Source organism: Coturnix japonica, chromosome 2 (genome assembly GCF_054131305.1).
Source record: "Coturnix japonica strain WE chromosome 2, WE-NBRP24, whole genome shotgun sequence".
Lineage (NCBI taxonomy): Eukaryota > Metazoa > Chordata > Aves > Galliformes > Phasianidae > Coturnix > Coturnix japonica.
Window position 1 is genome coordinate 93,686,314 of NC_140664.1, and position 12,684 is coordinate 93,698,997.

A 12,684-nucleotide genomic window follows, 5' to 3' on the forward strand; every position below is an offset into this window, starting at 1 on the left:
ACCTTTAGGGTTCTGTATGTCATAAACTTGCTAGCACCTGACTAAAATTAGTACCTTACGTAATGCAGTCTACCTAGGTTATATCAGGGGAAAAAAAAAAAAAAAGAAAAAAAAACAGAAAAAAATTGTTTATGTAACATTGCTATTATCTATGTTGTAGCAATACCAGCCTTGCTTTCTTCTTCCTGCTCCGCATTGTCTTTCTCATATTCCCTTGCATTCTACTAAATTTATACCTGCTCTTAAACCTTCTCATGCCAGTCTTGATACATCATACTGTTGCTATTTGATGTAAAGTGAGAAACTCAAACCTTGAAAAGGGCCTTCAAAATTAGTTTGCCTATTACTGTTAGATTTCCTGGATTGTCTTGTGACTATGGAAGGAAATGGGAGGAGAAGCTGCTCCGATCCCTGGCTTCCATCATCATGGAACAATAGGAAATCCTTTTTTCAAAACTGTTGAAGCCTTTCAAAGTAACCAACAAGTTGCTCAATCTGAGCAAAGTCCAAGATGAAAACTCTGAGATAAAAAATCTTATGCTGGTATCTCTCAAAAATTGTGGAGCTCCTGTAGAAGTTCAGAAATCCAAGTAAACTTAGGGAAAGGGAATTGGAAACATTTTATAAGTGCTGGGAACAATAACATCTGTGGGCAGCCTCCATGATAAGAGGAGAGGCTTAATCAGATTGGAAGAATGAGAAGGAAAAGAACAACTTACTGTAGAGGAGGAAGGAAGAGTATCCTTACTGTTTGTTAAGAGGAACAGAAGGCAAAACTGCTTTCTGTTTGGAACATGTTGGAGGAAAACCTCAGAACTTCTTAATGTTTTCTTACTCATAAAGAGAAAGGTCTCTAAGAAATTATATCTTAAAACAAATATTTCTAAGTAATAGAGTCCAATCATCCTTGTTTAAGTGATGGACTTTATATGTAGATATTTATATATACTTTATATATGTGAATATATATAAATCTGTTCCCAGAGACTGCTTCACCAAAATAGCAACAAAAAGTCTCCTATCACTACCACATAACTCTATCTTTCTTTGTGGTTTCATATAGCTACTGTAAATATTATGTTATTTACTTCTTGTTGGAATATAATCCTCTTCAGTGTACCAAATGGATTTTATGAAACTGAATGCCTGGTTACATTCTGGCTCAGCCTTGATGATCATATTTGATCACCCTGTGCATAATAGGTAATGAAATTTAAGTACATTATCACTTCTTGCCTCTGCATCTTTCTGAAATAACAATGAAGAGAATACAATCATTACCTCATGTATCATAATTAAGCAAATTTAGCTGCCTACAGTCTCCAGAATAAAAGATATTTAGTACTTTATTTAATATAAAAGAGGAAAAAAAGTGATGTAAATATGTGCTATTTACATGAAGTTGTGAAAATGCAGGAATAAGAAACTTTGAGTTCATATTACTTTTAATGAAATTATATTTAAGGCATATAAGCTGTAGATTGCAAACCTGAAATTCCACCTTCTATACAGGTAGATGACCTGGCAGGATCTTTCTCAGTTTCCCATGGTTTCACAATTGCAAAATCAGTTTCTGTCTTTCTACTGGTTTGCTTGATTTCCAGCTATTTTGGCTTCTATTTGTCTCTACGCTAAAATTTCAGAGCTTTGTCTTGTTTGCCACAAAAAGCAAATCATAAGGAAGCTGAGAGTGTTTGCCACATTGTGAATCCAATCCTAATATCTGAATTACCAAATCTGTATGTGGCGCCATGCATATCAGCACTGTGAGCAAAACTGAGTTAGCATCTCAACAAGATAAGAAATAAATATTAAATAGTCAGTCTGGAAGGAGAAAGAGAAAGTTTTCATTTTGAAATGAGAGGGCAAGGGGGAAAGGCTCTACTTGGGTTAACATAACTGATCTATGTTAACCAAGAAAGAGTCCTGTGTTTTGAGTCAGATGTTACAGAATTAGTGAAGGCAGACAGGCTGGTTCAAAGCATAGGTTGAAATAGTGATAGTCTGATTCTTTATTTGTTTATTTATTTATTTATTTTTGTAGAGCAGAATTTTAGTAGTAACCTGCTTAGTTCAGTGTTAATTCCCTCTACTGAGGAATGACTTCCAATTTCCTCTACGGAGGAGTGTTTTACCTCAAGTCCCTCACCTCTGATTACAGGACAGGTGAGGGAGGGCACTTGCAGTGGGTTTCCGTAATGTTCACAGACACATTTTCAGCATTTTTCAGACAACTTGGAAGCTGACAGAATATCCCTGTCAAGGAAATTTGCAGATGATGCAGAGTCCAGGCCCCTTACTGTAAGTGAGCAACATGGGTTGCCTGGTAACCTCAGGCCAGCTATGCGAAATAGAATACTGAATTTAAGGCTAAAGAATACAAATTTGACTGGGAGAAAGGAAAGGTGTGTTCCAAAGAGTTTCTAACCTTTGAGTGGGGGGGGGGGGGGGGAAGATATCATGAATTGTAGCAAATAAGTAATCTGAGTGAGAAAATGGATTGCATAGAATGGGGGCTGTTGTTTTGTTTGAGAGATTGGCTTCAGAGTGATTCTAGAATACTGTGTTCTAATGTCTTTGCTTTAAGAAAAGAGTGTTGGGAATCAGAGAGGGTCAGAAGTGGGCCTCAGAAATTGTTAGTACGCTGATGTCTGCAACAGATTTGAGGAGCTCTGTCTGCTTTGGCTATTTAAAAAAACCTCTGAGATACAATTTGATGGCCCTGTCATGGGGAAAAGCAGAAAAGGAACATAATTGAAATCATCACCTGGTCTTTCTTTTGCATGCTTACTTTTTAATTAGTTTCCTGGAAAAGTGTTGGTCCCTCTCAGCTGGTATCATTAAAGTGGTTTGATTTTCTGCCACAGTGCAGCAGTGGATAATACAGTGAGTGACCTCACTTATTTGATAATCTAGACTGGGAAGTACATTATGACCCCAGTGAGAGTGGTTAATTTCCTCTAACTTTGTATTCTCCTTGCTTACAGTGTTGTTGATAGGCAACATACTTCCCAAAGTCCAAATAGCAATGGGCAATAAATCATTTATCACTGCTGCATCACTGTTGTAAGAATATAATATATGGGATTATTTTGACCATTACTATTATTATTTGCTACTTCTGTTTGGAAAGGTGAAGCTGGACTACGTGATCTTTAGGCAATTATATGAAAGCTCCTGCTTTTGTTCTATTAGAAGCAATTACTGACATTTCATCTTTATTACATGTGTATTTGTTTTATTTAATTAAGCCGATATGTTGGTCAAAATAGCCATTCTTTGTACTGAGTAAAGAGTACATATTTGTTTTTTTGTTTACCCTGTCATGCAAGGTTTTAAAATAAGTAGATTTCAGCCTTTGCTATGAAGTTTTAACTACACTGGAAAACAAGATTTTTTGCTTTTAACATCTCATGAGAAGTAGCTTTGCATAGAGTAGCGATTGAGCAGAACTAGCCTGAATGAAGAAAACATCTTCTCTGCAACTGTAGGGGAAACTACAGCTATCAAACTTGGGCTTGACACTTAGTTAGAGGCTGTTTTCTCAATCACTCAAACTCTCCCAGCCTAGTGATGTGACTGTAAACCATTCTGTAAATCACTGCCAACAGATATGTAATACTGGAATACTGCATGTTATTTAATGTAAATCAATTAAAGGAAAGTTGACAGTACATTGTTTAAAATTTATATTTTAAAATAGGATTATTAAAAAAATGTTTAATTTGAAAAATGTTTCTAGTTTAAAATATTCAACAAGAAATGAGGGTAAATAACAGTTTAAAACAAATCTGTTCTTGCATTAAAAAGCAATAAATCAATATTTACCCAGACTGTCTATAACACAACAGAAATTTAAGTAAACAGCCCTACCTTACATGACTATTTGCAAACACTTGGGTCAATAAGTAATTGAAATAGTATTCTACCTAAGAAAACAAATGATTTACACATTGGTGTTGATCTCTTTATTCTAACTGGCATAAAGAAGGCAAAATGTTGTGTAATATCTTAGTGAAAATAGCCAAGATTATTATTGTAAAGAAAAAGAGATATTTAATGAATTCCAGTACAAGACCATGGGAACATAAATATTTTTGTCTCAGTTTTTAAATTCAAGGTGACATCCAAGAAACTGCAATGGAACCCTCTTTGGTAGTGATGTTAATAAAGGGCTAATTTAAAGCTAATGTTAATCTTTCACATATGTAATTCCATGTATGTCATTGGTGAAATTCAGTGTATTTTCTTACAAATGTAATTTATATGATATGAAGAAAGAGGAAGCTTATGTATGTGGCCTCTGCTTCACTTCCTAGAAGTCAGTTTTGAATGTCAGGTGCCTCTCCAGTTCCTTAATGTTAAATGGATTTCCTTTAAGCTATCTTTCTCAACTTTCTAGCAGACTTTCTGCAGGATGAAGCAAAATGGCCTTATAGCCTCTGCTATGGGAAAAGGCCCAGGAAAATTCAGATGAATTTTGGTAAACTAAATAAAAAAACATTTGCCTCTGATTCAACAGTTGTTTGGTAATGAATGCAGTTATGTAGACAAACAGCACTGATCACAGTCCTCTTTCTCTACAGCATAACAGTAACTCAATGTGGAATATTGCTGAACAAATAGATACTATTTTGATATTGGCTGAAGTATACTTGCACACAGTCTGACAGGATGCTAGTTGACTGAGCTGATAGGTATAGCAAATAAAGACCTTGTCCATGAGAGATGCTGAGCACCTGTGACACCTGTCTTTGCCAATTTGGAGTTTTGCAGATACATGCATAAACAGAAATGAAGGGTCACTATAGCCTGGCTTTGGGAACAGCAGAGGGGACAGCTGAATGAGATATTCAGTCTTAAGGGGCCTCCAAGCAGATGAGGAATACCAGTTGTCCATGACATAAAAAGGCAGAAATTCTGTCCAGCTCAGATGTGCTAACATTGCTTTTGAAGTGCTTTTTTTTCTTAGACTTAGTGCCGGCATGGATATTGCCCAGCTGTGCTGCTGGCACTCAATGCTTAACCCATGGGTGTCACCATCTGCCCTGCAACCATGTGTAGGCCACACTACAGCCCTGCCATTCTCCACAGAAACATGACCATGGCCTAGAAGGGGCACTGCTGTAACTACATAGCACCTGGGTACTGGTAGTTGAGAAGTCCTATCTAGCAAGTGTAACTGTGTGAGCCACAGAACTGTACAGGGACCATTTGCTGAGAATGTATGCAGCAATACGAAGGAGCTGGGGAATCAGGTCCTGATGGGTGCTGTCCTCACAGTCTCTCTGCCAATGCTCAAAGGTCCCAGAGATCTATATCTTCCTAGCTTCTAGAATATAACTGAAGCACCTAAGCTAAGAGAAAGCAAAACCTCAGGCTCCTCTTCCAGTTAGTATAGAGTAATGGTGGACAAAACTGGTCCCTCTGGTTCACTCGGGGTCTAAGTGGGCCTTCAGAGGTGTCTGTTTCTCTCTGGTGTCAGAGGAAGGCAACTGTTTTCCTGATTTAGGTTAAGTTCACAAAGGTAGGAAGGATCATTGTGAACATCTGTTCTCATTTCTGTAGGTGAAGGGAGCTGCCCCAGCATCTCCTCTCCAGTAAGGTCACTGCACATCTCTTGCAGAATAGGCTACTGTGGTATCACCTACAAAATAAAAATAGAAGAAAGCCATGCTGCTGAAGTATGCTGATCCCTGGGGTTGTGGTATGCATCTGTGACACCGTGCCTTCAGCAGCCAGCTCTTGGGGCCCTGCTTGTGGTGTATGGCTCTGGCAAAGGGCTGCACATTCCTGACAGCACAAGGAATGTGGGCTAGAGAGTGAATGTGTTTCATGACTTTTTAAGGAGTCCCATTCTGTAATTTCCACATTCTGTTATGACATGGCAAACACTGTCAGGCTGAAGAGCAGAGTTGGCTAAACAGAGTTTTAAGTACCTCTAAATAAATATTATTTTTGTATTGTAATGTGAATAAGCAGTTAAAAGTTAACAACGTTTATTAGGCACATTCTTTGCCTGTATTGTCAGGGTACAGGTGGGCAAAGAACTGGAAGTATGGTACAATGTGTACAGTCCTAGCCAAAAGGCTGCTGTTGTCCTGTAATGGTGCCCTCCCTCCCCTTCCTGGCACTTCTGGATGCTGTGAATAGATCTCTTTCTAAGGCTGAGCTCTATCAGCAGGAAGATGCACAGGAAGCCGCAAAGTGTCACCCTCCACCCCCCCGTACACTCCCAGAGGTCACATACACATCACCCCTGGGAGCTGCATAAACTGTGCAGGGTAAGGGAAGACCTGATGCTGCCAGGCCTTCTCATCAAACATTCCATTGCATTGTGGTATTTAAGCAAATACCGTCTCTTTGACAGATAACTCCTCCAGACAGGTGGAGTTTTATATTGGATTTCTCTGTGTAGTTTTAAATTTTTATGTTTATGTATACATTTTGTGCCTTGTGGACTCTCGATTTGACAAGGGGTTGATGAAATAACACATCCTGGAATATCCAGTAGTCAAAGGGCTGCTCTTACCAAGTAGAGCTTGACACATCATCACAATAAATATGTTTAATCTTAGTTTTGGTTTGTGGTATTCAGTGGGAGTTCTTACAGGGTGATGTTTGACTCCGTATGGCTAATGCTGTTCTGTCTGTAAGGATGGGAAGGAAAGCTGCTGCCATTCTAGCCTGTGTTGTGAATAAGTAGGAGGCAAAATAACTCATATGAAAATCAGAGAAAGGACTCAATTGTAAGGATGCTGAGCCCTGTAATTTCACTGGCTTGAGATCAGACCTTCCACTGTAGCTGGACGGATGGGGTCTGAGCAGAACAAAGAGCAGTGGACTGAAAACTAGAGGATTTGAGCTGGAGGAGGAAATGACAGCCTCAGACCCCTTGTCAGACTAGGACACTGAGAATGCCTGTAGTGTCAAAATTGGCCGTGAGAGCATAAAGGGATGATTTTTTTGCCTCTTGTATTTTCATACTTCCTAAATTAAACTGTGTCTATGTGCCTTTACAAGTGTCCCTTTCTCTTTGCTTGCTCGTAGGAGCTCTGGCCAGCTCCAAGAACTTCATAGGAAACAGTAAAGATCCTGGAGGCAAAGATACACAAAATTCTCCATCTACTTGCAGACAAAATCTCACTGAGGATAGACTATAAACAGCACAAAAGAAATCTTTAAAGGATCTAGCTGCTAATGCTTATCATGCCTTTGCTCAGCGTGCACAAAAGGAAGGCTGGGGCAAGGCAAGGAACACTTATGGGACAGAGCAGAGGGTGCACTCTGAAGGAGCTGGCTGAGGTGGTTGCTGAGCCGCTCTCCATCATATTTGAGAAGTCGTGGCTGTCAGGTGAGGTTCCGGATGATTGGAGGAAGGGTCACGTCACTCCCATTTACAAGAAGGGGAGCAGGGACGACCCGGGTAACTACAGGCCGGTGAGTCTCACCTCTGTGCCTGGGAAGATTATGGAACAGATCCTCCTGGACAACATGCTTGATCGCATAAAGAACAAGCATGTGATCCGAGACAGCCAGCATGGCTTCACCAGGGGAAGGTCATGCTTAACTAATCTTGTGGCCTTCTATGATGGAGTGACGGCGTTGGTGGATGAAGGGAAGGCGACCGATGTCATTTACCTGGACCTGAGCAAGGCCTTTGACATGGTCCCCCATCACATCCTCATCTCCAAATTGGAGGGAGGTGGATTTGATGGGTGGACAACTAGATGGATAAGCAATTGGTTGAAAGGCCGCAGACAGAGGGTGGTGGTCAATGGCTCTATGTCCAGGTGGAGGCCGGTAACGAGCGGCGTCCCTCAAGGGTCTGTCTTGGGACCGGTGCTCTTTAACATCTTTATTAATGACATCGATGAGGGAATGGAGTGCACCCTCAGCAAGTTTGCTGATGACACCAAGCTGAGTGGTGCAGTCGATACGGTGGAGGGAACAGATGCCATTCAGAGGGACCTTGACAGGCTGGAAAGCTGGGCTCGGGTGAACCTAATGAGGTTCAACACGGCAAAGTGCAAGGTTTTGCACTTGGGCCGGAAGAACCCCAGGCACCTGTACAGGCTGGGAGGAGTGGTCCTTGAGAGCAGCTCGGCTGAAAAAGACCTAGGGGTCCTGATAGATGAGAAACTTAACATGAGCCAGCAGTGCGCTCTGGCAGCCCGGAAAGCAAACGGGATCCTGGGCTCCATCAGGAGAGGGGTGGTCAGCAGGGATAGGGAGGTGATCGTCCCTCTCTACTCTGCTCTTGTGAGGCCCCATCTGCAGTACTGTGTCCAGGTGTGGAGTCCTCAGTACAAAAAAGACATGGAGATTTTGGAAAGGGTCCAGAGGAGGGCCACAAAGATGATCAGGGGGCTGGAGCACCTCCCCTATGAGGACAGGCTGAGGGAGTTGGGTTTGTTCAGCCTGGAGAAGAGAAGGTTGCGGGGTGACCTCATTGCAGCCTTTCAGTACCTGAAGGGAACTTACTCCCAGGAGGGGAGTAAATTCTTCGAAAGGGCTGATAATAGCAGGACTAGGGGAAATGGTTTTAAGTTGAAGGAGGGAAGATTTAGGTTGGATGTTAGGGGAAAGTTCTTTACTAGAAGGGTGGTTAGGTCCTGGAACAGGCTGCCCAGTGAGGTTGTGGATGCCCCATCCTTGGAGGTGTTCAAGACCAGGTTGGACAGGGCCCTGGGCAACCTGATCTAGTAAATGTGTATGTTTGGTGGCCCTGCCAGGCAGGGGGGTTGGAACTACATGATCCTTGAGGTCCCTTCCAACCCGGGTAATTCTGTGATTCTGTGATTCTGTGTGATTCTGTGCATGTATAATATCAGCACAATCCACTCCAAAACTCATGTCTGTATTCCCCATGAGCAAGCAATGGAGCTCCTGGGGAAAAATGAGTAATACGTAAATATCAATGTGAGAAACAACTACCCCAGTTTTAACTGTAGCTTTTTGAAACATGCAGCAACAAATAGACCAGCGGCCTCAGAGGTTTCAGAATGAGTATTTGAATGTGTGATGAGGTTGCAAATTATCTGTAAACATTGCCTCAACTGTCATGTTTGTTAGCCTTAGTTATTGGTGATATTTTTTGTGCGCTGTGTTTCATATCTTACACTTAAGATATTGTACTTTCAGTTTCATGGAGCAGAAACTGCAGTCACTGTGTTTTAAGTTTTAAGGAGTGGATTTAATTGACATGACTTGAAAAATATATTAATGGCTATTTATTAGTAAGTATTGTCTCTTCCCTTATCCTGCAAGACTATTTTAAATTTAAAGTAGTTTCCTGCTTTGAAGGATTATTGACAAAAATATGTCTTTCTTCATCAAATGATTAGCTAAATCATTCTTTTATTTATAAGCAGTGCTGTGTCCCTGTGCCCTAAATCTTGCTAGTTGGAGAAGTGGGAGGGAAAGCAATTTAATTAAGTTAACTTTATTGACCCGTTGGAGCTGTTGTTTAATAGCGTGGCTCCCTGGAGTGCACTGCAGGTAAATTGAATGAATGCCACATAATATCACTTCCCTGCATTGCATATTTCAAACCTTTGCCAGGCAGTTTGAGATGAACAGCCAATCAGGGAAACGAGTTTTACACCCTTCCTGGCCTGGATGGCATTTCCCATTATGCTCAGAACAATATGCAGAGCGCTACCAGTTCATTCCCGTGAGTATATTGAGAGGAATAATTCCACAACTGTGTGTCGCGTTCAGCTGCTACGCTCAGAAGACAACTTTGTGGATTGGTTCTTCAGCCATGTATCATAAATTACCTTTTTCCGAAGGAGGAAAAATGGCATGAGAGCAATGTGAGTAAATTATTTAATATTAAAACCTAAATGAGAGTCTGCATGAGAAATCGGAGTCCAGAAGGATGATGAGAGAGAGCTTCTAGAGCTTTGCTTGTCATTAAATACTTGGAACAAAACGATCAGGCATGAAACTTCTTTGATAAACTATTGTTTAATAAAATAATAGCCAGAAAGGCTTTCACAATGTTTCCTCGTAGATGATAATGCCTGCTAAGACCAGTGCTACTGTTTCTGTTGTTAAAATCTGATGTCATATCAATCTGTAAAATCAGTACAGCGGCTCTTCTGCTGTTGGCTGGAACACATCCCTGTTTTTCCACTGTTCTTAAATACTGCCCACCAAGTGATGAAAAACAGTATTTCAGTCTGTTGTGCCTTTGCTCCCCATCGCTTACTTGTAAAGCTCGATCAGTACTGTACCATGTAACAGCATCTTTCTGTAGCTTTACTCCTTCCAGAATTTTGTTTTTCTGATTGAAAGTGAGACTCAGAGATCCCATCCTGTGGCTTTGCTTAAAGGATTAATTGCAGCCACTCAGATAATTTGTATTTTGCTCTGGAAAATAATAAGAGGTACAAATTTAATTACAATTATTAGCTTTGTCATATTCGTATCTGCTGGAAGAGGCAGGCAGTTCCTTGTTTTGATTTAGTTTCCTTGTGATTTTTCTTTTTGGATGTGAAAATATTTTTTCTTTGCTTCAAACTGATGTTTTTAATTATAAATGAATGGAAAATGAGAGAAGAGGGCATCGTCTTTTATTGCACTGACCAATGTAGCTGGAAGAAGCAGACAATTTTTAAGTGTGCAGAACCTTGTTTATGTCTGACATGGGTGTCTTTAAATGATCACAGTTAAAACTTTACAGCCAAAGTCACTGCCCCTACAGCACAGGTTGTGCTGATGGGATGACTGAACCTCCTCCAGAGCCTCATTTCTGACAACACAGCTTCTCCTTTGTAGGGGCTGGGATTGGCAGCAATCTCTCTCAGTTCTTCTCCAGTCCCCTATGTCCCTATGGCACAACTTCAGAAGTGGTGCCATACACTTTTAACATATAAATTCATGTTGTGGTGCAATCTAGAAGAATCTAGGAACCCCCTGACTACCTTCTGCTTTGAGATCTGGTGTAGCATTGAGAGGGGGGAGAAATACCTGCAGACCTCAATTTGAAGTCCAGAAAATAAAACAGCTTTAAGTCAATGTTAGGTTAACATGTCTTATATCTGACACTGCGTGTTTGTGTGTTTGTACAACAGGTTGATATCTTGAAGGAGTAATTCTGAGAAGTCTTCTAGGTGATATTCTGGCATGCTTCAGTAATTCAACAGGTGAACTGCATTGAATTATAAGGGTCTGTTTCATTGCATAAGAATTCCTGTTGTATTTCTAGATGAAGTTCTTTAAAGGTGTTAAAATATGGTGCATATACATGAGTATTCCTTTTACTTGATAAAAGTTTTAAATGACTATTAAATTAAGGATCACATTATTAGTATTTAATTATTATGTTTAAAACTTAACTTATATATATATATATATGTATACATATTAGTATTAATGCAAATTAATCAATTCTAGTTGATAGTTGTCACTGAGACACAGGGTTAGTGGGCATCTTGGTGATGGGTTGATGGTTGGACTAAATGATCTTAGAGGCTTTTTCCAGCATTAATGATTCTATATGGCAGTGCTGAGTGGGGTGCAGGACTTGCGCCAGACACCAATTTAGACTTCCATGGGTATTGTTCATGTTGCCACAAGCTGATCACAGGTAGCTGCCCACAACCTTTCACTTGTCTCTGCCCCTTTTCATCACACTGTGCTTGTACAGGTTTTTCTGTACTGAACACTGAACTGGTTTAGTCACCAAGGGAAGTTACCCATCACATTTTTTCTCTCAAAGTCCTCCTATAAAGGAGGTAGATGTTCTCATCTGCTTTGTGGAGTAGCACCCTGAGTAGTACAACTGAGTGTGCATTGGCAGGAAGGGAACCGCTTCAGCTGGCTTGGAGGCTGGAAGAAAAAGTCCATCAAATGACCACTCGATTTTAAGACATGCTATTGACTTGATGCTTTCATTTATAAATTGCACATAGAGGTGCTTATGGCTAAGAACTAATAATATTGTTTTCTCTGGCCTAAATCTTTGCCGAAAACATATGCCAGTACAGGAACAACATTTAGGAATAGATTTAGCTTTTGATGTTAGAAGGGTTTTTAATACTAAATGCTAGGAAAAAGTCTAAGCTGGTGAACTTACACCACAGGAGGGGAAAAAAAAAAAAAAAGTATTTATTTGAGGATTACATAGGTATAAGAAATTTTTGCTCTCTATATTTACAAGAGTTTGGCTGGCAATTATTGAAATCGAAGGATAGCATATAACAAATTGATAGATGTAACATACTTGAACTTTTTTGAAGATATTTACAGAAATCTTCCCTGTCATATCTCTTTTTTGTGATTGGCTTTTCTCTCACCTAATGATCGTTGAGGCATAAATTTTACAGCTGCAGCAGGATGGCACCTTCTCGGATCCAGCTGTTTTGGTTAGTGTCATTTCTGCTTTCTAATGCCATTACTACCCCTCAGCTGCAAGCGCTGCCCGAAGGATTGCACACAGAGTGCCTCATATGATTGCTCCTTGGCCTGAAACTTGCAAACTTAGCCAGCCCAGCTCAGACCCACAGTTCGAACCACTTAAAATAAACTGTTTTTGCCTGATGCATTTTAGTGTGTCCACAGGCACAGCTACAGGCAGAGCAAGGAAAACAGGGAGGAATAATGTTATGAAACCTATGTGCAAAACCAACTGTTGCATATAAAGTGAATGCTGGCTCTTCTGTGAGTCTTAGATAC

The 12,684-nt window shown here is 40.4% G+C and overlaps 1 protein-coding gene across 20 annotated transcripts in view; it reads left to right on the plus strand.

Annotated features, from left to right (window-relative positions):
- LOC107309443 (poly(rC)-binding protein 3-like) overlaps positions 1–12,684 on the plus strand; it is a 465,303-nt gene that overhangs the window by 301,183 nt on the left and 151,436 nt on the right. The window lies entirely within an intron of this gene.